The sequence below is a fragment of the Aphis gossypii genome, chromosome 3 (assembly GCF_020184175.1).
Source record: "Aphis gossypii isolate Hap1 chromosome 3, ASM2018417v2, whole genome shotgun sequence".
NCBI classification, from domain to species: domain Eukaryota; kingdom Metazoa; phylum Arthropoda; class Insecta; order Hemiptera; family Aphididae; genus Aphis; species Aphis gossypii.
In genome coordinates, this window is record NC_065532.1 from 50,232,294 (window position 1) to 50,257,195 (window position 24,902).

At 23.6% G+C, this 24,902-nt stretch overlaps 1 protein-coding gene across 3 annotated transcripts in view; it reads left to right on the top strand.

The window, feature by feature from the left end:
- Positions 1-24,902, top strand: part of LOC114130405 (uncharacterized) — an 85,067-nt gene that overhangs the window by 25,760 nt on the left and 34,405 nt on the right. Inside the window, exon 1 of one of the 3 annotated variants that reach the window (XM_027995384.2) lies at positions 18,512-18,644. The exons of 1 other annotated variant lie outside the window; for it this stretch is intronic. The gene's annotated coding sequence lies outside the window, so the exon portion shown is untranslated. One more of the 3 variants, XM_027995383.2, reaches the window with a different exon arrangement.

Consider the following 24,902-nt stretch of genomic DNA (forward strand, 5'->3'; position numbering starts at 1 on the left):
TCGGCGGTTTTCTTTTCACTAATTTGCATCCAAATCGTTAAAACCATTAACGACGGCGCGCCGTGCATGTGCGAAACTCTTAAACAATAATGGCGCGTTCGGAATATAATAATGATATGTGCTATACACATATTATATTATACATACATATATATATAAATGTGTGTGTGTCACCAGTACGTGGGAACGTATATTATGTGTTGTGCGTGTCGTAGTGTGTTCGTTCGCGTACGTGTTGGCGCCATCATCCTTCGCATTAATGTTATATATATACGCATATACCCGGAGTGTGTATATGCTTGTGTTACACGTGATCGTATTGTAGTGCCCGACCGAGAGACGGTTTGTCGGCCGAAATTAGAATATATTTACAATCGTGTCTGACTTTGACACTTCTGTCCGCCGGGTGCGTACACTGTCCCGATGTCGTGTAGAATAATAATATTATTATTTTATATTACACAATCTGTGTACGCACAATATCGTATATTATAATGTACGTTATACTTCTGCTGTGATAATAACATTATATATATGTATAATAATCGACGCTGCAGACGGTCGCGTTTGGTGTACCTCGTATCTTTATACGGAACGATTAAGTCTTTTATCGTTTTACGATAAATATAAATTGTATTTTTTTCGGTTTCGGGTTCGCGCGACTATCGAAAAACAATGCGTTACGTTATTATGATATTATAATATATATATACATCATCATCGTTACGAGCTATGCATTTCGCGAATTGCGCATGAACAGCGTGTCAGACGAGTAGAGTGATATAATTATTGTGCTGTTTTCGCGCCGATGCTATAGACGATTCCGAATGAATTCGTTTTTGCTGCCGTTTTCCTCGTCGTCTCCACCGAGTCATCTTCGTGAGTTCATTCAAACCTAAGTGTAAAATTAAAGTTTTTTGTTACATTTAAAATGTAATCTCCATAATGTATATGCGCGCTTACAGTACGATATTGTACGTAGGCAACTATTTAAAATATATCCATTGAGAAACCGATGTTTCGGTTGTATTATTAAAATAACTGCATTAAATGAAACAACATTTTGTAAATATTTGTTGAATATAGTTTTTATTTATATAGGTATTAAACTAAATAAAAATATAATATAATTATTGCATAAATATTTTTATAATAATTTAACTAAATAGGTACCTTATAATTTTCACCCGATTTTAAATGTCCTAAAAAAATTTGAAAAAATAGTCCTGAAAAATAACCAAAACTGCCTTTTCAAGGAATTTATGTCCTTAAAAATAATTTTTTTATAGACAAACAACTACGCAAAAGATAGAAAAATTGCGATTTAACCTTTGACATTTTTATTACTTCGTATAGCTAAAAAATAAAAATAATTATCAAAATTAGTCATAAGTATGATGAATAAATAAACAGTATATTTACAGGAAATAAATTCATTTGCAATTTACTTTTCCTTATTTCCAATTATTGAACAATTGGTATTTATTATTTTGAATTTTTACTTTAAGTTCATATAATGTATTAATATATGCACTAAAAACTAATAATATGACTTGAAAATGCTAAAAAATGCAAAATAAAAGTTTCACCTTTGAAATACCTGTCACATGAAACGAATTATGCATGCGTATACTTGGAACGCATTGACTTCGAGCACCCAAACAATAATGCACTTTGAATTGAAATCTGTCCTTTTTTATAATATATAAAATATGAATCAAAAGCCATTTATATGTCAAATTTCTTCGATTGGAATGTGTAGCTAAACAAAAAAAATATTTAAAGGATCCATTAGGTGATAAAGTAATATTTTATTTTTAATTTCATTTAAATTGAACAGTATTACGTCAATAATAATTCGAAGAGTTTTATACAAGGAAGTATACAATTTTAACTCAATTGTACTTTCAGGTCAATTCTCAACAATACACATTTTCTTTATTTTATTTCTAAAAATTCTATTACTTTTATAAAATAGAATTTTAGTTTATACAATAAACTTATAATATGATACCCAACTAAGAAAAAAGTACCTTAACTAAATATTTATTATAGATAAAGAACTTTATTCAATATATAATACTACATATTACATATACATTTAATAATAGGTAATATATTTTTTTACGTGTATATGTTTGTATAAATAATTTAAAAATTGCAAGGAATTTTATTTTATTTTCAAATAATTTGTACTATTTTTGTATATCATTATTTCAGTACTTAGTTTTTTAAATTGGCGTATCTTATAACAGTATAAAAAATGATGATAATATTGTCACATTGATAACTACTATCAAATTTGTTATTATAAGTATCAGTATAATTTTAATCATTAACATTTTAAATTGATTATGATGTTAATGGGAAAAACAAAAAATTAACGAATGCAGTATACAATATCCAGTTAATGTGTATTACAAATTAAAAATTAAAAAATTAGTCAGTACTTTATAATTCATAATAAGTAATTAGAACCAAATTCCACGAATTAACTACATAGCTTTATTTTATTTGATTAAATCCATTTAAAATCTTATGAGATTAACAAATGCGAAGTGGCGTGTTAAATAGTTGTTAGAAATATTACAATGTTGCGTGTGTATTTTTAGTTATACCTATTATTTTTCTCAATAAATTTATAACTAAAACTTGTATTCCTCATTTAATTATTAATCTAATAGTAATGATGTATTACACAATTAAGTAATTTATAATAATATTTAATTTAAATAGTTGGTTCCTCATTTAATGTGATCATAAAGGTTAAAATTCAACGAACGCATAGCTAATCATACAACTATAATTATATTCTTGATATTATTTCACATAACTGTTTTTTATAGTTAACTTATTTATATAAGTATCATCTACTCAAAGGTAATCATATTAACCGGTACTATAATTGATATACTATTGAAGTATTATTTAAGTGATAACAATATCAATATTTTTAAAAGTTCATTTGAAAGAATTTTAAAATAAATAAAATAAATTAGTTCTTAAGAATATTAACAAATTAAGCATTTTTTAAGCTTAATAGATTAGATATCAATATGGTTCATTGAAGCATATTACAAATTTTAAAAGTATAACTTAAACTTTTAAAAGTTGAATGTAAAAAAAAAGTTTTGCTAAAGAGTTATTAGATGAAAATCCAGATCATTTTTGAATGCTTTTACTTAAAATTTAGATTAATAATTTGATTGGATGAGCTTAAAGTGATTAATTTTATAAAAATTTAAAAAATGTATTCATTATAATCATATTTTTATACATTCAATGTATTATATAATTATAATATATTTATTCATTACAATAAATAAATATGGCTTAAAGAAATTAAAGCTAATTATGCAATTATTTTTTCCATGGAATAAATGAAAAGTTATAATTTCTTAATTTTGACTGTATGATTAAATATATCTAATATTTTTTATCTAAAACCGTCATTTTTGGTCTTTACTTCTAATATTTTTATAATTGCTGAAATATAGATGACATTTGATAATACTATACATTGTATAAAATTTATCGTGATCAGTACTCGGTTGGTAGAGAATATTCGAATACATTTTGTGATTTTTTTTCGACCGGCGGTGAATTGGCGGGTGACGTGCGAGCACGAACTTCGATGACCCACCGACCGACCTGTCACAACTATTGTGTTTAATATAAGTTTTCAGCGGAGTGTATAGTAAATATTATTAAAAGTTCATCTTTTCTAGCTGACTATGTCGTTTAAAATCCTATTCACCATTTATATATTAATATAATAAAATTCAAGTCATATTGTCTTAGGTGTTTACTTTATTGAGCGTTTCGTCCCTACGTCTTGAACTATGAAAGTCTGAGGTAATGTGTCAGTTTTAATAATTTCCTTTAACTTAAACATTTCACTGTTAGAATTAACATTTTAATTTATTTGGTTGGGCAATATAATTTTTATTTTTAATTGCGAATCATCCAAATTGAGTTTACATTAAATTTTATTATATTAACAATTTTATTTACAATTATTAACGACATTATCATGTGTGGATTTTGCTAGAAACTGTTTAAATTTTTATATTACAAATATTAATATTCAAACTTTGACTGGGTATTTAGAAGAATGGAGAATTTTTGAGAAATATAAGCAACTATTCACATAAATAAATGGTTACGAAGTTGTAGATCGAACAATATTGAAAAAGATAGATAGGTACATTTTTCAGCGATCCTTGATGATTTTGGGTATTTTTTTTTTTTTATTGGTATCTTAAATTGGATAACTAACTTTATAAAATGTAGGTTGATATTATCAACTGAAAGCTTGAGAGTAGGTATAATAAATAATAATGATGGTTTCAGTTAATTATTAAATAATAAAATAATAGAATTATAGAATTTAGTTAGGCATTATTACCTCTCATGGTTTGAAATTATAATTAGGAAATACTCGTTTCCAATTTAGATGTCTGTTATTTCTATAATACATAATATTATCTTTATAGTTTACATAATATGTTTTACATGATAAATTGATAAATATATATTTAGCAATATAAAATTTAACTATAATAAAACTAACCATTCAATTTTTCATGTTTAACGTTTATCCTAATTAAAAATACTGGCTGCATAGATTTAAATGAAGAAATTTAATTATTTAACTATTAAAAAACAACTAAGTTTTTTTTTGCGTAAATCCAATTTGTATATTTTGTTTTTTGGTTTACATTTTATAGGAGGTCGAAATAAAAAGCTCAACAAGTTTCTTGCAAAATCTCTATAGAATGTTAATTAAACATAGAATTTACTGTAGGAAAGTATTTTTTTTTTTTGTCTAAACTCCAAAACATGTTTTTACTCAGTAACCAAAATCGTCATTCACACTCGTTGATAGTTTCAGTTAATTTTGAATTAATAATAATATACTGCTAACCTGCATTGACGGCACCAAGATAAGTACTAATAAACTAATAAAAATTAAATTAAGCTTTCAATATAATATGATCGTACTTATGCGTGAATGAAAAATTCATCGATATTTAAGTAACAACAAAGTTAACGGCAATTATTTAATTATTATTATTATTGTTTTATTATTTATCGATTGATAAATTTATTTTAACTTACTCCGAGTTATATATTGTTATAAACCGACTTTCTCGACACCAAATTCAAATTAATAAACAATTATCTGCCATTTTACACAAGCTAATACCCTTAATTTTACTTGTTATTTTTCTTTTCTCCTATCTCAAAATTTACAAATCACAAAAAAAATATATAATATTTTAGAAAATCCACGATGCTCCGACTTTATGAAGCCCGGACTCGTGGTTAGTGACTTATCTGAAGATTTCCCTGTCGTCATTTTTAAAGTGCTAATAATTCGCTTAGCCTCTTAAATTGCTTGCAGCTTATTGTTATCAAAACGACTGTTCATCAAATTTTATAAAAAGATATGATTAACATTTTTAATAATGTTATATATATATTAATATAATTCATATTCAATCTCAATTCTAGTCTGAAATTGAATATTAAAATTTTAATTTTAAGTCTCGAATTAAAAATTTAACTAAATTCACAATAAATAAATTATATTTACCGCAAACTCAATTTTAAAATATATTTCAGTTTAGTTTTATAAAAAAACTAAATTAAGTAAATCGAAGAAATTATTCAAGTCAAATTTGGTTTTTATATTAACTTACCACAGAATTTTAAACTTGATTAAAATTACCATGTTTGCAATTCAAATGTTTTATCTTTCAAGGCAACTATAGTTTATTGCAAATTGTTGGAATATTTAAGATGAAAACGCCTATTGCATGGTATCTTTTAACAATTAACACTCTACATACAAGTAAACTATAAATTGTTTTAGTATCAATAAATATAAAAATAAATGTAAATATCAATTTTATAATATCAATAATTCTAAATCATAGTATTGAATATTTAAATTGCAAATAAAAAATAGGAAAGCAATCGTATTCACACTGGAAATATATAATAATAATGGGGTTTTTTATGTTTAGGTATACATTTATATAATCGAAACGTCGTAAAATATAAACCACGAGGCGAATTTACATAAATGGCGTACGCAAATGTTAATGTACAAGCAAAATACTTTACCCTTTCAGACTAATAAATAACATTTTAGAGTATTATGAATAATGTGTCCAGACTCGATGCGAGTTTCACACACATTCACGTAAACTAAATTTCTTTTACTCGTTTGCACGGCGTAGACGATCACCGGTACTAGTCGAAGAATATTTTATATGGCGCCGATGATTTACGACTACCCGCAAACGTTCCGATCCAACCACCATTCTCATTGATATTTTAATGGTGTTGATTTTTTTACTTTACATGTTGTATTTCATTCGATCTTTGATTTATAGTATATATCTATTCACTTCATCACATAAATATTAATCGTATTTTTATTGGTTTGCGTGAAAATACAGTACCTACTCTACAAATCGAATCAGATTAATTAATGTTGTTTTTTTGTCATTATTATGTTTATTTTTTGGATTTTTTTATAAACATACTTTCAAACGATCAATAAATTGTGGATGTTGTAAATCCCATTTTACTTATTAAAAAAAAAATAATACGTGTATGGTTTGTCAAAGTAAACATTATTTACAAATTATTAATGGAATAATAATTACTGTATTTTTCATAAATGTGTAAATATAGTAGTTAAGAATTAAGATCACAAGATTTCTAAATGTTATATATTCCGGTTTATATGTAAACTATTGAATACACTGTAAAGAAATTCGTAATATTTTGAACAGATTTCTATATTATTTATATTGCATAACAAAACACTAATTGTAGTATAAAGCAGAATATTGTGTACCTCTTATAGGATACTGACACTGTGCTTATTACCTTCTCAGTTGTCAACACAGCATTAACATTACAAGGGCAATTACCCAAAGTGGAAAGCTACATTAACAGCCATTGTGTGTTCATTTTATAATGATATTTAGATGACACAATTTGTTATAAGTAGGGCAGATCATTTGATGCATGTTGACTTCATTTTTAATACAAGATTTTACTAATCTCAACAAAATCTCGTTTTATGCCTTTATGTAATAAACATACAAAGTTTTTTTTTTTTTTATTTGATATTATTTTTTTGTTTTTTGTTTATGACGTTCTGTATACTTATTTAGTTTTGAATGAAATACAGAAACAATATTATGTTTATATTAATTTTCTAAATTTATTTTGATAAGATAAACTATGTAAATTTGATTCACAAATCTCAGAATATAAAGGTTTTACAATGATGTTTTTTTTTTATACTTATCTAACTGTAAACTTCAAATATTAGAAAAAAAATTAACATGTTTTAGTCGATCATAATTTTTGATTTTCTCAGTAAATATTAGAATAAACGAAAACATTACAATAATAATCAACATTTAAAATAAAAAATAAAAAGTGGCGTTATGATTGTAATCGGTTTTTATGAAATTCAAAAGATAAGATAATACTGCTTTTAAATTTAATACTACAATATTATAGGTATAATATTATTCTGTGGAAAATAATAGCATTTTATCTGGTTTTATATTTTAATAATTTTGTACCTACTGATTATTCAAATAACAAAATATAGGTAGATATATTAAAATAAAAATCGCTGAGTAGTTCAAAACAAATACGACTAAACAATATATAAAAAGCATATACTTTTATTCCATATACACTACCTTAAAGTGACCCCAGCTTGTAACTAGGACACAGTCTACCGAACAGTCACCAGATACCACTACAACGCAGGTACATAACACATTATAATACTACTGATAAATAGTATTTATCGATACAGTAAAAAAATACCTTATATTTAGAAATAGCAAATCCCAATAAAATATAAAATTACATACACCTACCAGTCACGTCCATTAGACGTACATCTAAAATCCTTTCATACATTATACTTCATATATCTCAATTATACGAGTAGGTATAGATAACTTACCGGGGCCATTATAAGCTTAGGTACTTATAAGCATAACGAGCTACCAAAGACTATCTCTGTTATTGCGTTCTTCACATCTACTAATTTGATGAAGTAATAATTAATAAACAGAAGAGCATCCTATACATTTTATTTTCTATTATCTTATGCTTCTATTTTAATGATTCGAATTACCACAAATGCCAGTTTAAATTAAAAACTACATCGTCTGTTAATAAGTAATGTTATATAATATGTGTTTTAGCTGTTTTGTATTTATTTCATTTAAAAGTATTTGTACTATTTAGTTAATAGCATATGTCAGTTATAAAATAATAATAATAATTATTGCAGATTAAAACTCTATTTACAAATAATAATACATACAATAATAAACTCCCAAAGTTATTGAACGCACAGTAGAGAATGAACATCGCATGCGGAAGTTGTAAGTATATACTATATATACACATGTACTCATATAAGTTTATATGAATTTTATAAAATTATATATATATATATATATAATTAACATGTCGTATAAAACATTTATCTTATAACAAAAACAATTTGAAATGGTGGACGACAGATATACAAAAAATAAGAAATACATTCCGTCATGCGATTGTATTTTTACTAAATTTAAAGACCGGTTCGTTGTTATTATGTATAACATCTTATTAAATTACTATTTTCCTTATCTCAATATATATAAAATCATATTTTAATACCTTGTAAATACTTTTAACTGTTTTTCTACTACATTAGTTTTATACATCATGATTAGTATAAACAAATATAAATATAAAATTACAGTATTTAAGAAGAAATGAAAATGGGACGTTTAAACTCATTTAGATAAAATTCTAGGTCACGTGAACGCGATTTCAATGACCAATTTAAGCATATTATGTCAAATAATTGTTTTATACAGGTAGATAGAACTTCTACAGTCCAAATAAGTGCAATTATAAAACGTTGAAATAAGTTTATTTGTTTAATATCCCTTTATTTCCAGCAATTTTATCGTTTTTCATATTATTTATATTGTGCATTGTGTACATGCGTAAATACCTAATTCTTTAAGTAATTTTAGTTTAAGCATTTTAACTATCGTTAAATTGTCTTTTGTTTATAAGAATTTTTTTAGTTCACAAAGAAGAGTCTACGAAGATAGAAAAAGGCCTTTAATTTATTTTACGTCCAAGTATCAATAACATGGAATTCTTAAATATACTAATATATTTTATTAATAATAGTTTTAATGTACATTGTACAATGTATAATTAAACGAAAAATATAATGTTGTGTATAAGAAAGGTTTAAAAATAAGTAGAGTATATTGTTTTCTTAAATAAAAAAAAAGTTATTCATGATTCAGTAAAAATCCACGATTAAATAGACTATACACAAAATTAAGCTTAAATGAACTAAAGAAATAATAAAAGTAAACTAAAAAATCGTATTTAAAAAAAAATTGAGATTAAATAACTTATGGTAATTTTGGATAAAAAAGGTATTCATCGAAGAAATAACAATATTTTTTTAAGAAAATTCAGGTTTTCTACACGCGAGTCTAATTACTGGCCAGTTGCATTGATATAATACCATGAACTGTGTTTTTTTAAATGTCAGTTAAATCTTATAACTACATAATTATTTCTAAAGTAACCATAATTTCATATATTTTCTAACTTTATATTTGTAGATAAATGATAAAAAATTAAATTTGAAAAAAAAAATACTAAAAAGTGGGCAAGTGAGTACCGCTCTGCTGTACATTAGGTGCCGTATGGATCATTATTATATATTATAGGAGTGTTAAATTTGAATCCAATGATAGTTATCATTGTATACGAAAAACGATTCTGAACGAAGATGATTTGTTAGCCTAGGATATAATTTCTAGTGATTGGTGAAAAAGGTGGTTTAAAAAAACCAGCTTATACTAAAAAATATTTTGAAAATTAAATCACGTAAAGAAAACGCGAATCTTAATAACTGGTAAAATTTTCAAGTATCTACGACTTATACTTTTTGAATAATAACAAATATTTAAAATCGTTTGAGGATAAATCGTTATCGTTACGCTATTTCGTTAAAATTTAAAATTCAAACGCACTTAAAATTTTTCCTATAATGATGCTTCGAGTTTTCTCTATAGATACTTGAAGGTAAACTTATGGAAAACTTAGTGTTGTATTTTTAATCCTTAGTTATAAACAAAAAAAATTTTATGATTTTTCAACTTCAAATATTTCGCAAATATTCATAATTTTGACGAATTTTCGTCAAAATTTGAACTTCAAATGCTAATAAAAAAAAATTGTGCCTATGTATTCTTATAATTTTTTAATCACTATAAGAATAACATATGAGGAACTTTGTATTAAATTTTCAAGTATTTTGATAGGGCCAAAAAAATTTTATCGACACTTCAAAAATATTTTTTCAGAAAAATTGAAAATTTCAGTTGTCTATAAATAGCTCAAAAAAAGTCAAAATTTTTTGAAAATTTAAATCACGTAAAGAAAACGCGAATCTTAATAACTGGTAAAATTTTCAAGTATCTACGACTTATACTTTTTGAATAATAACAAATATCAAAAATCGTTTGAGGCTAAACTGTTATTTAACGCGGTTTTTGTAAAAATTTAAATTTCAAACACTCATAAAAATTTTTTGTCTGAATCCGGTAGAGTTTTTTTACAGATATTTGAAGAAAAATGTATGGAGAACCTTGTACCAAATTTTCAAATCTTAGTTATAAAAGGAAAAAATTTTATGATTTTTCAACTTCAAAAATACTTGCAAATTTTCGCGTTTTCGACAGATTTCGTAAAAATTTGAAATATAAACGCTTATAAAAAAAAATTATGACTAACGATTTTTAATTTTTTTTTGCTACATTAAAAACAACTCATAAGGAACCTCGTATTAAATTTTCAAAACTTTTTGGTCATCCAAAAATTTTTTATCGACACTTTAAAAAAAATTTCTCAAAAAAATCGAAAATTTCAGTGGTCTATAAATAACTCAAAAAAAGTCAAAATTTTTTGAAAATTTAACTATATACGGATACCACTGACATTAACATTTGGTGAAAATTTCAAGTGTTTTCAGTGATTAGTTTTTGAATTACAACCATAAAAAAAAATCAATTTGGTCGAAAACTGGTTTTGCGTAAAAATTGCCGTTTTTCCGTCATTTTTTTTTTTTTTCTCGATTTTTTTGAAAACTGTTGGAAAATGTTAACTTTTTACCTCTATAATGCACCAAGGATATTCACTTTTACATCGGAAACCACCCCCATTGTTTGAAATTGGAGCATTATTTCGACTAGTTATGCTGTACACAGACACAAAAAAAAAAAAAAAAAAAAAAAAAAAAAAAAAAAAAAAAAAAAAAAAACACACATCATTGTAAAATCAATACATTCATCACTTCGTTCAGAATCTAAAATATGGTTGGTCTTATTAAAATAATGGTTTGAATTAAAACTATTTTTTAATTTAATTGCTTTCATATAAATGTGATTGTGATATTGTGAATTCTATTATTTCTTTAAAAACAATATTCAAGTATTAAATTAACCAGCTTTATATTTAATTATTTTATTTTTTATTAAACATTTGAGGCATTATTTGGTTTAATATTTATAACATATTTTTTTTTTGGATTTTGTATTACTATTTTTTTTTTATTCATTTCAAATATTTATGATCGTCTATCTTACCTATATTATATAAAATAGGTTTTAAAAAGTATCCTTCAGCAACACCTCCTAGAAATGAGGTAATATGAATTATATTTATATGTATGGGAAATAGAATAGGGAGTTTAATATTTAGTGCTAATTAGGTCTCTAGATCATATACTACATAGGCACCGATTGAAATTGCCTAGAAGATGTGTATTGAAGCTGAAAGGTTAATGACTATATTGGCTTGGTGTTATATAATGTTAAGGTATGTATGTTATCAGACTATGTATGTTATAATAAATAATTCTGTGATTAAAAAAAAATGTCTTACACATGGGTGTAGCAATATTGCATATATAATGCGCCGTTATATTTAATATAATATTATTTAGATAATATTTTGTTTCCAAACAAATTAATGATAATAATTAATTGTATACATTTTAATAAAATCTTGCATTAAATTTGTATAACTGTTTATTTAGATGGACAATTCTAATAGGTGTTAACTACACAAATGAGTGAATAACAATCTATTTCAGTTTAAACATTTAAAAATGTTTGTATAATTACGTATATTTACAATACAAAACAAAACAATAATATTGAGCCATTAATTAAATAAGTTAATAGGCTAATGATTTTTTTAAATTTCATCGTTTTGTGAGTTATTATTCCACAGAATGCTTGTAGTGAGTGACAAAATAAAAATAAATTCTAACATATATTTTCTATGAACATATAGGTAATATGAATTTATTGTAATAATTTATATTTATAACCAACATAAAATTATAGTTATGTTCTTAAAATTATAATATATCACTTTTAAGTTAAATGAGTATAATATTTTTTATAAAAGTGCTGTACTTAAACAGATACTATTTTTAATAAAAGTTATTTATCAACTCGCTAAATTAATAGACATAAAGGCACCTAATAAAAGATCCTTATTAATGAAATTTTAAACGAATATATTATTCATGTCTAATGTTCATCAGTGATTTCGTATTTAACAGATTGTCTTTTGTTTATTGATTACATTTTTTTATTGCATTTAAAATTAATTTGCTTAATCATTTACATTCAATTTAATAAGGCGTTGAGTTTTAATATAATACATTCCACTCTTATTAGATACCTATACATACAATAGGCATTTAATCAGTTAAAAATTGCATGTCTGTTCCTTTGATTTGAATTCTCTAGAAAATACGAAAAAGCCATAAACATAAGCTACGTTTTTTCAGTCCATTAACTGAATTGAAAATGTGTTTCTAAAGAAAATTCCAAATTACTCATGCACCTACACTGTTTTCAATGTTTATTCAATTTCTCGTTTGTGCCTATAGTTAGTTAAAGGTCAAATAAATTTTTTTATATATTCTTCAACAATAAAATAAACATATTACACTTATAAGTAAATGATCAATATGAAATTATTTCTGTTTGAAATATTATACAGTGATTCGATACCACATACATCATACATTGAAAATTCGATTATGATTACCATTTAAATTTAATAGGTTTTATGGAAAATAAAATACCTATGCTATACAGCAATCTTGTATTGTTATGATAGTAGATAATTATCATACATTTATTTTTCTAACTGTATATCATTCATAGTAATAATACTATAGATGTTAAAATAAATATTTAATACATATTGGCTTTTGAGATTTTTTTGGACTTCTATCAAATTAAATTATAACTATAGGCATACATAAACATTTATATTTATTTATGAAAATTAATTATAGTTAAAATAACTAGTCAACTAATGATATAATAAATATTGATACAGTAAAAATTGATATCCCACTTAGCAAACTAACATTTTACGTTTACACGTTTATTTTAAACTCTACCGCCAATATTTTGAATATTAATTGCTTATTAAGATAATTCTAAAAAATAAGTTATAATAATAATAAATAATAATTTATAATGTGTGTCTACATCTACATTATTTTTAATGATAAATTTCTTTAGACGAAAATTGATAAAAAAAAAAATAATAATTAAACATTATCGAATAAGAGAATATTATTTTATTTTATAAATTAATATTATAAATACAATAAGTATGAGACAAACTATTTTAACTAATAATGAACGAATGTTATCAAATAATATAGGTAATCATACTATTTAATATTGATTTGTTTTTCCTCAATATGTTTTTTACATTAATTATATTTTACCATTATAAACTGCAATAATCTGGTTGAAAAAATAAACTACGAGTGGTCAACTACAAAGTATGTTTGTTTATTGTAAATTACAATAATCTAAAAAAAAAAAATTTAAATATACGCTCTTTTTACCGTTATTGACGTTGTATAAAACGTACGTATATTTTGAACACATACCTTACTACATAGTACCTTCATTTATTATTTATAATTTAAATAATATTTTACCCTTTAACATTAATATATAATTCACTTAATTTAATCATTAAGAAAATAAAATATTGAACAGCTGCATTGTTGACATTAACATAACAAATTAAATAATTATTTATTATAATCAATTAACAATTTGATGTATTATGTATGGCAATATTATATGCATTATATAAAGGTTATAAGCAGATAAAAATATTTAACAGTAATTATTGATATTTAGGTAATTATAAAATAGATGGACATTTATTAACTTTAAAATGGTTTATTACTATGGATTTCAAGTATTAATCTTATAATTGTGGTTTTTTTTATACTTGATATTACAACACTAATTTAATAGTTTAATACTTTAATTAATAATATGTTATAATTATTTAACAGAAATAATAATAATTCTTGTAAAAAGTGTAGTTAAATTACTATCTATTTAATTTTGTATTTAGGATTTCTAAAATATTTATTTTAAGTAACGATCGCTTTTGACATTGTAATATTTATCTATTATACTTCAGAATCTTACTTTAAACATTTTTTGCTCTCTTGGGTATACCTCACCTGATAATAATATTTTAGTTTTAAAATCTCGATTCCTCTTTAGAATTGTATATCCTTTTAAATTTTTTATTACCAAAAATTCCTAATTTAAATTGTTATTTTTTTTTTATTATAATAATATTATGTTGTTCATTTGTACTGTCATTTTATTTGTAATTCTTTCATATACCGTGTTGTTTTATTATTATTAAAAACACTTAAATTAATTATTAAATAAAATTTATCGATATTTGTTATCAAAGTTATTTCTTAATTTTCAATAGTGATTAATTTGATGAAAATATTATAACTATCATTAATTAAACATTTTTTGTTAAAATAAAATAATTTTATTCTTATTCATAATTCTTATAATATTTCTTTACAACATTTTTTTTATCTCATATAAAAGTAATATTGTTTTTTTTACTGAATTAAGCTTGATAATTCTTGTATTTTTACACAAAACCCAAATGTTAGATCAAAACAATTTATATCATACATTTATTTCACAAATAATTTTGCATAAAGATTTAAATTCAATAAAAATATACAAATAAATAATTATAATTTTAACTTATTAAATGCATAATTATAATATACATAATATTCTTTTTATGCGTTTATATATTTATTTATATATAAATGTTAAGCCATCAAAATGAAATGAATTATCTCCAAGGTTTGTCTTATAATATACACTGTACAGTATATTGTGTAAAACTTTAATTATGCTATAAACATTCCTGAATCTTATTTTTTTTTTATAATAGCGTGTGTTTATGCAATTATAATAAATAATGTTTAATCCGAAAAAAATGTTTTTCTGTTTTATTTTAACCAATTTAAATTTATAACTTACACGAACAATAAATATTTAAATTTAAAAAAAAAAGTAATTTTGGTATTGATAATGAAATAAACTATTAATATCAAACGAAACTTAAGTGATAGTCTGTAAGTAATTCGTATAATTATATCTATGTACAAAAAAGAGTTAGCACATCTGTAATTAATATAAAAGCATTATTATTCTGTTTAAACGAATAATAAATTTGTTAATGCACGATATTCATTTTGTGTAAAACATTATGTTGAGAAATTTTATGCTATACTTGATTTTAAAACGGTAATTATATAGATGTGTATAAATTATACATACTCACGAACAACTATTAAAATAAGAAAATAAATAATACTGTTTTTAACAACGGCTATAATAATTAATTTAAATTATAGAGAATGAATTGAATTGATATCAACAATACATTTTTGGCTAAGTAATGTGAACAAGCTTTTCTATGAAAAAAAAAAACATTGTTTTTTATTTATATAGCTACATTTAATCGATATATATATATGTAGCAATATAGGTAGGTAGTTAGTTTATATTATAAAGCATATAATATTAAAAATATTGTGAATGTTAAAAAACGCAATAAAAAATAAATAGTTTTCTATTTACCTACTTATTATTCAATATATTATAACATTATAATAACACATAATTAGGAATAATAGAATAATAAAATTAATGTAACATAACATATTGTATTTAATAATTAATATTTTAGGATATATCGGTCAGTACACTACATACTTCTGCCATCATGTAGATATGCCTTGTTATTTGCAATACCTACCTACTCTAATATTATTACAAACAAAATACCTTATGCATTAATAATTGTGCATTTCAATATATTATATATACAATATATATATATACATTAATTATTAACACATACATTCAAAGTGACACACTCAGTACTTAAATACTATTAAGGTTAATTAAATAACTCGAGACATCTAAACTGAAATTAACTCAACCCAAATGAATATCGAACTTGTCTGAATGCTATTACATGTAAGTATAACTGATAATAATATGACTGATAAGTGATATAAAATAATGCTGTATCAAAAAATTACCATTACACAGATAAATGATAGTAAATCTTTCATAGATCAAAAAATAAACATGATATGGTAAATTAATTAGGATTTTATCTACCTCAAAAATAAAGAAAAGAGGATTAAAATATAAAAAAATTGTACATTTTACTATATGCAAAGTATCTAAATAGGTAACAAGACGCTTGAAGTTACCATTCCAAGTAGCTAGGCAGTAACAATAAAAAAAATAATAATAATAATATAAATATATATATTTAACCAATGATACTACTATTTTTTATTATTCAATAAAATGCTTGTTCCAAATAAACAATAGTTCTTTCTCTAAAATAATAAAATATATAACCGCTTAACACATTATCTAAGAATACTCAGAGAATCAAACATATACAAATAAACCTATTCGTATCAAATAACCAGATTTTCAAGGTCTAAATTAAAACAATAATCATAGATTAACAAAAATCAACATAAAAAAAAAAACATAGTATCAATTTATTTATTTAGTAATATTTATAATTTATCTGAAAACCCTTTGTAAATAGTTTAATTAGAATAGAATATTTATTGCAATAATATATAATATTATATTAATGATTTAAAAAAAAATAAACCTAATGTTAATTATTATTTTAATGGTAAATTAATATTAATAATTGTAGTGTTCCCAATTTATCCCAGTTGTGAAATGCGATTGTCACATTTTCAGATTGTATTAAAAATTAATTATATAAATTTTGATTGTTCGTTTGTTTAATCTTTTTACATTAACTCCGAATTCTATAAAAATATTTTAAATTTGACAACTTAAGTTTCAGTAAGAAATGTGTGGTTGTTCAAACATTGTTCTCTTTCATGAGAAAACTATGTGTATGTACAGTGTACACTACACTTCCAGATTATATTAAATTTAAATAACTAAAATAAATTTAGAAATGAATTTATTCAGAAAACAATAGATTTTTAATACAGTTTAAACATTTAATACTAGTGTTTCGTTAAAATAAATCATCAGTAGCAGTTCTTTCCTCTAGCGAAATACTCTAATATTAAACAATACATTATAAAGTAGATAATATTATGTACCCATTTTTTAAAAAATGACGACGCCGGGAAAGGGGGACTACCCATTTTTATTTAGCTTTCCCAACACCACCATCGGTTATTAATATAAATACGTTTTAAATTACAAATACTCAAATAATATACATTTGATATAATGACCCACATAATTATTCTACAGATTTTTTCTTTATCTTTTTGAATTACGACGCGAACCCTTTCTAGCAATACATAAAAAACATACATCTACTTAACAAAATACTACCAGATTTATGTAGTTATTTTATTTTAATAAAAAAATATAGCAGTGGTGTACTCAACATGGTGTACTCTGCAATATCAAGTACTTCCATGTAATTTTTAACATAAGACTAATGACTTGGAATCCACATTCCGTGGCCAAATTTATCACAGCTAGGCTACCAAAGGCTAAACAAAAGATAGACACGTGGGTATTTCGCTTTGCTGTTTATCGGGTTCGAGTGGGTCAATATGATGGGTGGGTTAAATTTGAATTTAATGATAATAGCGTTGTGTACGAAAAACAATTCTGACCGGGAACGGTCTGTCAGACTATAATATCTTCAAATATAAGTAGCACATGATGTTTTTTTTGATAAAGCTATAAAATCAGTTTATTTTACTTTTAATATTACCACAGAATAGATTAAATTTAATCTATTCTGTGATATTACAGTAGAATGATATTATAATGTTTTCCTGAAAATATTGTGTTATTGTTCGGTACCAGCTTCGAAGGCGAGCGTAGTAGAAATTCCTAGAAGAACCCCACTCCCCGCTACAACGACCGAAAACCGGCTTTTTTTGCGTTCGGCCGTGGCGCGAGCACTATTATAGGCCTACTACGATAGCGGGACTATCTTTAGACTTTAGTATTCTTCGAAACGTCGTGCCGATTCCGTCGCCGTTTTCGTATTCGCCATTTTTTTTTCTTTTGTGTGCTTCGATACACCCCGTGACCAGTGTGCTGGGTCATTTGTTGGGCTCTTTCAGTGGCATGGTGAGTGCGTTTTTAAGATATTATTTGTTTAGCGTTGGTATTAAATGCACGCGCGAGTGCTGACGTGTAGTTCATCACGTCATACTCGCGGGCGTCGTGTTCCGATTAGGTACACACGTTCTTAACATCAAATGCATAGTTTCATAAACCATATTATTGTCGATGCGGCGGGTGTGAAGTGATTCGGACTTTTCGCTCGTATAATAATGTATTACCTAGTGTCTAAGAACATTAGCTTGGCAGAGCGGAAGCCGTGATGTTTTTCTGTCAACGTGTGGATCGCGGGATACGAAACGGTCGAAAGCGTTCGTCTAGGTTATGCCAGCATGCGGTAACCAAGCGGTTAACTAACACGGTAACATATTATTATTATTATTATTGATACGCGGTATTATTATCTCTAATTTATATAATTCTGTATCACTATCGGTATGTTTATTTGTTATATCATTATTTGTGTTATGGCCTATATGAGACGTGCGTGTGATAATACCTAGGTATATAATATTAATTGATTTATGTGAATTATACCGTTCATTTTATGTAGTAGGACTGTAGGAGGATGCCTACATCCTCTTGATACAATAAGTGTATTTATTTATATTTTTTAAAAGGATAAATTTCTGTTTTGTCGTGGAAAGTTTTTGAATACAGTCCACTAGACCACTTTTTTTATTATTACAACAAATCGAAGTGTTCTTTATTTATTTACCTTTAGAAATTTGAATTACACAGTAATACATATATTATATATATATATATAATTATAATAATATACGTATATATATAATTTTATTTTAATATAATCTATTTATATTCAATTATTTAAATTTTCTTAACTCGAAATTGAATTACCTATATATTTTTATGAATACCGTAAAAAAATAAAATAAAAATAGGTTCATAATATTAATAGATAATATCTTAAAATAAATCAAAAATGTCATTGTGTGAATTAAAATTTTTAATAATATAGTATACGTCAACATTTTAAGATCTCGTGAAAATGAATAATGTTTTTAAACTATAAAAAAATTATAATAAATAATTATTTTGTTATTTATCGTTTAAATAAGTAATTTCATCCAAATTTAAATTTAAATGTCTAAAAAAAAATAACTCAATATATATATTATTTTTAAGTTGTATGGTTTCAATATGAATTAGTTCTGATGCATATTGTATTAAATTTTAAAAATTTAGGTATAACACAGAAAGTTTTTTTGAATTTCCAACTACAAAATAATTATATATATTTTTTTAATTTTGACGAATTTAGTTAAAATACTAACTTTAAATGCATTTTAAAAAATTATTTCTAGGTATATATTTTCAATATTTTTATATGAATTCCTATAAAAATACATACATGTGTTAAACTTTCAAGAATTTTGATCCAGAAAATAATTTTTTATCGATATTTATAGAATAAAACTTAAATAATTAAAAATTCCTCATGCCTATTAATAAAGAGAGTTAAAATATTTTGAAAATTATGCCATGTATGGAAATTTATAGTTTAAACATTTTGTAAAAAATGTAAGTATCTACGGTCATTCTTTTTTTAATAAAATCAAAAAACAAAAATCGTTTGAGAAGAAATAGTTATCATGGGGGTAAATACCAAATGTTATAAAAAATTGTACTTCAACGGGTCATAAAAAATTAATTTGATTTTCCGGTAGAATTTTCTTTTAATTAGACTGTAAAATAAACTGTACCTATTACCAGTTACCACAAAGTGTAATAAAGCAGTGTACCTACATATTAATCTCGATATTAATAAACAAAAACAGGTAAATATAGTACTGAAAATAGGCCTCTCAAAATTATTAAACATGTATTTTTTATTTTTATTTTAAATAATTATTATAATAAAAATTTCGAAAAAATTTAAAATTTTCAATATATTTTTTTTTTATTATTATTATTTTACCTAACACGTTTAGGTATAGTTGACTATTGTACCATACTGTTTTAAAATTATTTTTAAATATGCTCAATTGAAGTTCCATTGCTTTACAACTACTTAAATCTAAAACCTACTTATTACATAATATAATTATATTCTACTGAGGTATTATAGTTGAAATATTTTATTTATAAAACCTAAAATAGAGTGTATAAATCTTAAAAACTTACCAATTAAAATAAACTAATTTAAAAAACTGGGCCAAAAATGAACTTATATATTATATACTGTATAATGTACATACAACGGACTATCCGTTACGGATACCCGGACACGACTGTTTGGTCTGGAGATGGTCATGTAAATAATACTAGATAGGCACATTTATTTAAAACCTGGCATAATACAATTATTTTTAGAAATATATATATATTTTAAATATATAGTGTTGTTGTTTATAATTATTCAAGCTAAAATTATTTAATAAGACAATAAACAAATCACTTACCTAATATTATTATTATGAGAGCATGGATAGCCGTAAAGAATCCGTTTATCATGTTTATTTTTAAATAGGATAGTATAGGTAGTAGGCATACGTCTTTTATTTACTGTCTTTGTCACTCTAATTACAGTTAAAAACATAATAATTTTACTTCCGTGTATTTCCATATACTTCCCAAGTATTTTCTAATATTTATAGATACATCTACTTCCACTAGTGGTTTACCCCCTTGCAAAATATAGTAAGAAATAAGAATCTTGTATTATTCTCGAATCTTAGGTAAATTAAATGCTTACTTATAAAAAATATTGTTGCTATAAACTTTCGATGTTTTTTAATTGGAAAATGAACCGCTTATTAAGAATCTTGTATTACATTTTCAAGAATTTTTATCAATTTATAATTTTTTTTTTATTTTTTGTTAATTATTAAAAAAAGTTAAAAATTTCATTGTCTCTAAAAAGCTCAAAAAAATAAAATAATAATAAGTAAAGAAATAGATTTAGTCAAAATCTGGTTTAGCATAAGATTTCCCATTTTTTCCTTCATTTTTATTCATTTTTCCCGATTATAAAAAAAATTCAAAATCACCTTCAAAGTTGAAAGTTGAAACATTTTATTGACTGTTTATCGTGTACAGACACACATAGAAAAAACGCAAATCCAGACACATCGTTGTAAAATACTATTTCTCCGCTCAAAATCTAAAATCTACATATAAACTTATTATATACCATATACCTATATTATATACTTTTATTCACGATAAGGCAATGAAATAATAATATAAAAATTAAAATTAAAAATTATATATGTAAAATTAAAATGTACTCATATTAAATAAATTCAATTCACTTGATTTAAAAAAAATAATTGTTTGTTATTTTGTATAACATCAGTATAACATTAAAGAGGTTTTTTTCATTGAAATTGTTTTTTTTTTTTTTTTTACGACATTTAATACCAAGAGAATATCTATCTTTACTTTGGAAACAAAAACATAATTTTTAATCTATACGCATGACAGTTAGAATTATATAGTATATACACTCAATAAAATTAAAAACAGTATTATTAGATAGTGTACTACACATATGAATATATTATATATTAGTATATGTATATTACGTATTAATTTGGATGGCATGTTGGATTTAATACGTTTTGCGCACATGAAAAATATTATCGAATGTTTTGGAACTGACAAGAGAACTTCACTTTATTTTGTTAATTTAAGCTTATATTTATTTAAATGTTTGTATATGTATATTGTACATCTATACAGTATCTAAAGTATGTGCATATAAATCACTTGTAATCAATTATTTCTTATAATAAATGAATAACTTATTTTTTTCTAACATTTGAAATTGTATTTAAATTGTTAAATTAACATAATATTATATTGGTAAAAACTTTCTATGTTCTAATTTTGTTCATGAAATGAACTAGACCCCTTTAATTTAATTAAAACTGTATGTACAACACCAATTAATATGCTTGTATTATATAAGTGATAGTAACATTTAGGAATTAAAATGAAAATATAAATAGTTAGGTTACTTACGAACGACAAGTATATTTACCAGTTTAAAAGTCGAAATTTGTTAATTGTTCAAATTGATTTATGCTTAGAAATTATAATTTTCTTAATTATTATACACCGATTTTACTACGCTATCTTATACTTTATTTTTACAGCTATCGGGTAAGCTAGGTAAGGTACATTATTCGTATCTTCCATTACGAACTACCTATATAAATATTATTATTTAAATAGTGGTATATAATATGAATTTTAAAATTGCTTGCATATACACGAGTGAAATTAATTTATTGTGTGGTAAATAAAAGCATATGATAGGTTAAATAAAATAAAATCTTTTGTTTTTTTTTATTTAGAAAAAAATATCAATTATTTCTTTAGAAAACGTATTTTTATAAATGCGTAAAACTGAAACATAAATATTGATATTTTTATGTGGTTAATTTTATAGGTTATACATATTATAATGTATAGGCTGTTTAAAACCTTAAAATACAATTTGATTTTATCTTTTATGAATATATAAAAAAAATAATTGTTTTCAAAGCCTTACCAAGTATATGTAATTCATCGGAAATTACACGTAAATTTAACTCGGAAAATAATTAAATTCTAAGGTAAGATTGTCATTGTAATTATCAGTAGATCTCCAAAGAGAAAATGTTATAAAATTTATATTTAATTCAAAAACAATTTAAGTGTTTCCTAAATTAATGTTGAAATATGAGTTTATATTATAATTTTAATTTTAAAAAATATACTAGGTATATAATAAGTTTTATAATTATTACTATTATGTTTATCTTCACAAAATATTTGATACTTACCTTGATGTTAGTGATTCGTAATATATCAAATGTGTTTTTTCTATTAATTTTAATAAGCATTTTTTATTCAGTCGAAAACCTTAAAAATGTTACACAAATCCTTCATAAGTTATTATCATAGCAATCATTTTAAAATATTAAAAATATATTAGCATATTTTTTTTATTGACATTTAAATTTAGACGAAATTAGATATTTAAAGGGAGAATAACGATTTTACTTATTTTATTTTTTACACACAATGACTTTTCAAAACATATATAATATATTTACTTACTTTGTATGTTATTGCTTATTTATACTAGGGCTTCATAACATTTTTATAACGTTATAATGTAAACATATTTAAAAAAATTAAATGGAAAACTAAAAAAAAAAAAATACCATTAAACCAAATAATGTATCAATAATTACATTTTAAAAACAGTTAAAAATAATAAACGTGTAATTGATGTGTAAAGTAAAATAATTGTATTACAATATATAACGTTATTAAAAACATAACATTTATGATTATTATATAGATTATTATGAAAAATACATATATATTGTATTCATTTTTTTACCTTGTGGTATGGAAAATTCAAAATTATTTAATAATAGTAAATATTTTACAATATATTTCTATAATTTCTATTTATATATATTTATATATTTTTCATAATTGAATCACTGATTAATAACCTCGAAACAGTCTTTACTAAAAAAGCACATTGATATTAAATATTCATTCCAAATTTATCTAAATATCATGTTACATAACAACCGTTTTTTTTCTGTATGAACTGGTGTTTCATCGAAAAAGATTCATAGATATACTGTAATTAATAGCAATTCTAATGATACTCACCTAGTCACTTATTGGATATTATATTATATTGTTTTGTTTTATATTATAGGCTTTATTATTGTAGAAAAAACACACATTTTTAACGCGAAGATTTATTCGTATTTGATGTATGACCAAAAAAAAAAAAACTAATCATATTTTTTATCAACTAGATAATAGAAAAATGTATTGATATCAGCACGTATATATTATTATTGTGGCATTTGATTAATATAGTTCACTATTCAATAGGTTTTAATGATTCAAATTCTATTTTAGAAATCCACTTTTGTTTCATAATACATTTCATGGCTCGATCCCTTAAAATTCCCATCATTATAATACCTTTTAAAACCAATAGCTTTGTAAAATGTTTATTTTTTGCATCATTGAATATCGAGTAAAAAAAATGTATCAAGCACACGTTATGCATACAAACACTATACTAAATAAACCTAGCGCGTAAACCAATGGGTTATAACTACTTTTTATTTAATTACAAACCGTGTGCACACGATGGATATCCTAATAGGGTAACTTTACATGAATACAGTTAATGTTACCGCTATAATATTATTGCACAAATAGTATACTTATTATAGGAATATTTCTAAACGAAAAAATGAATTTAAATGTTGA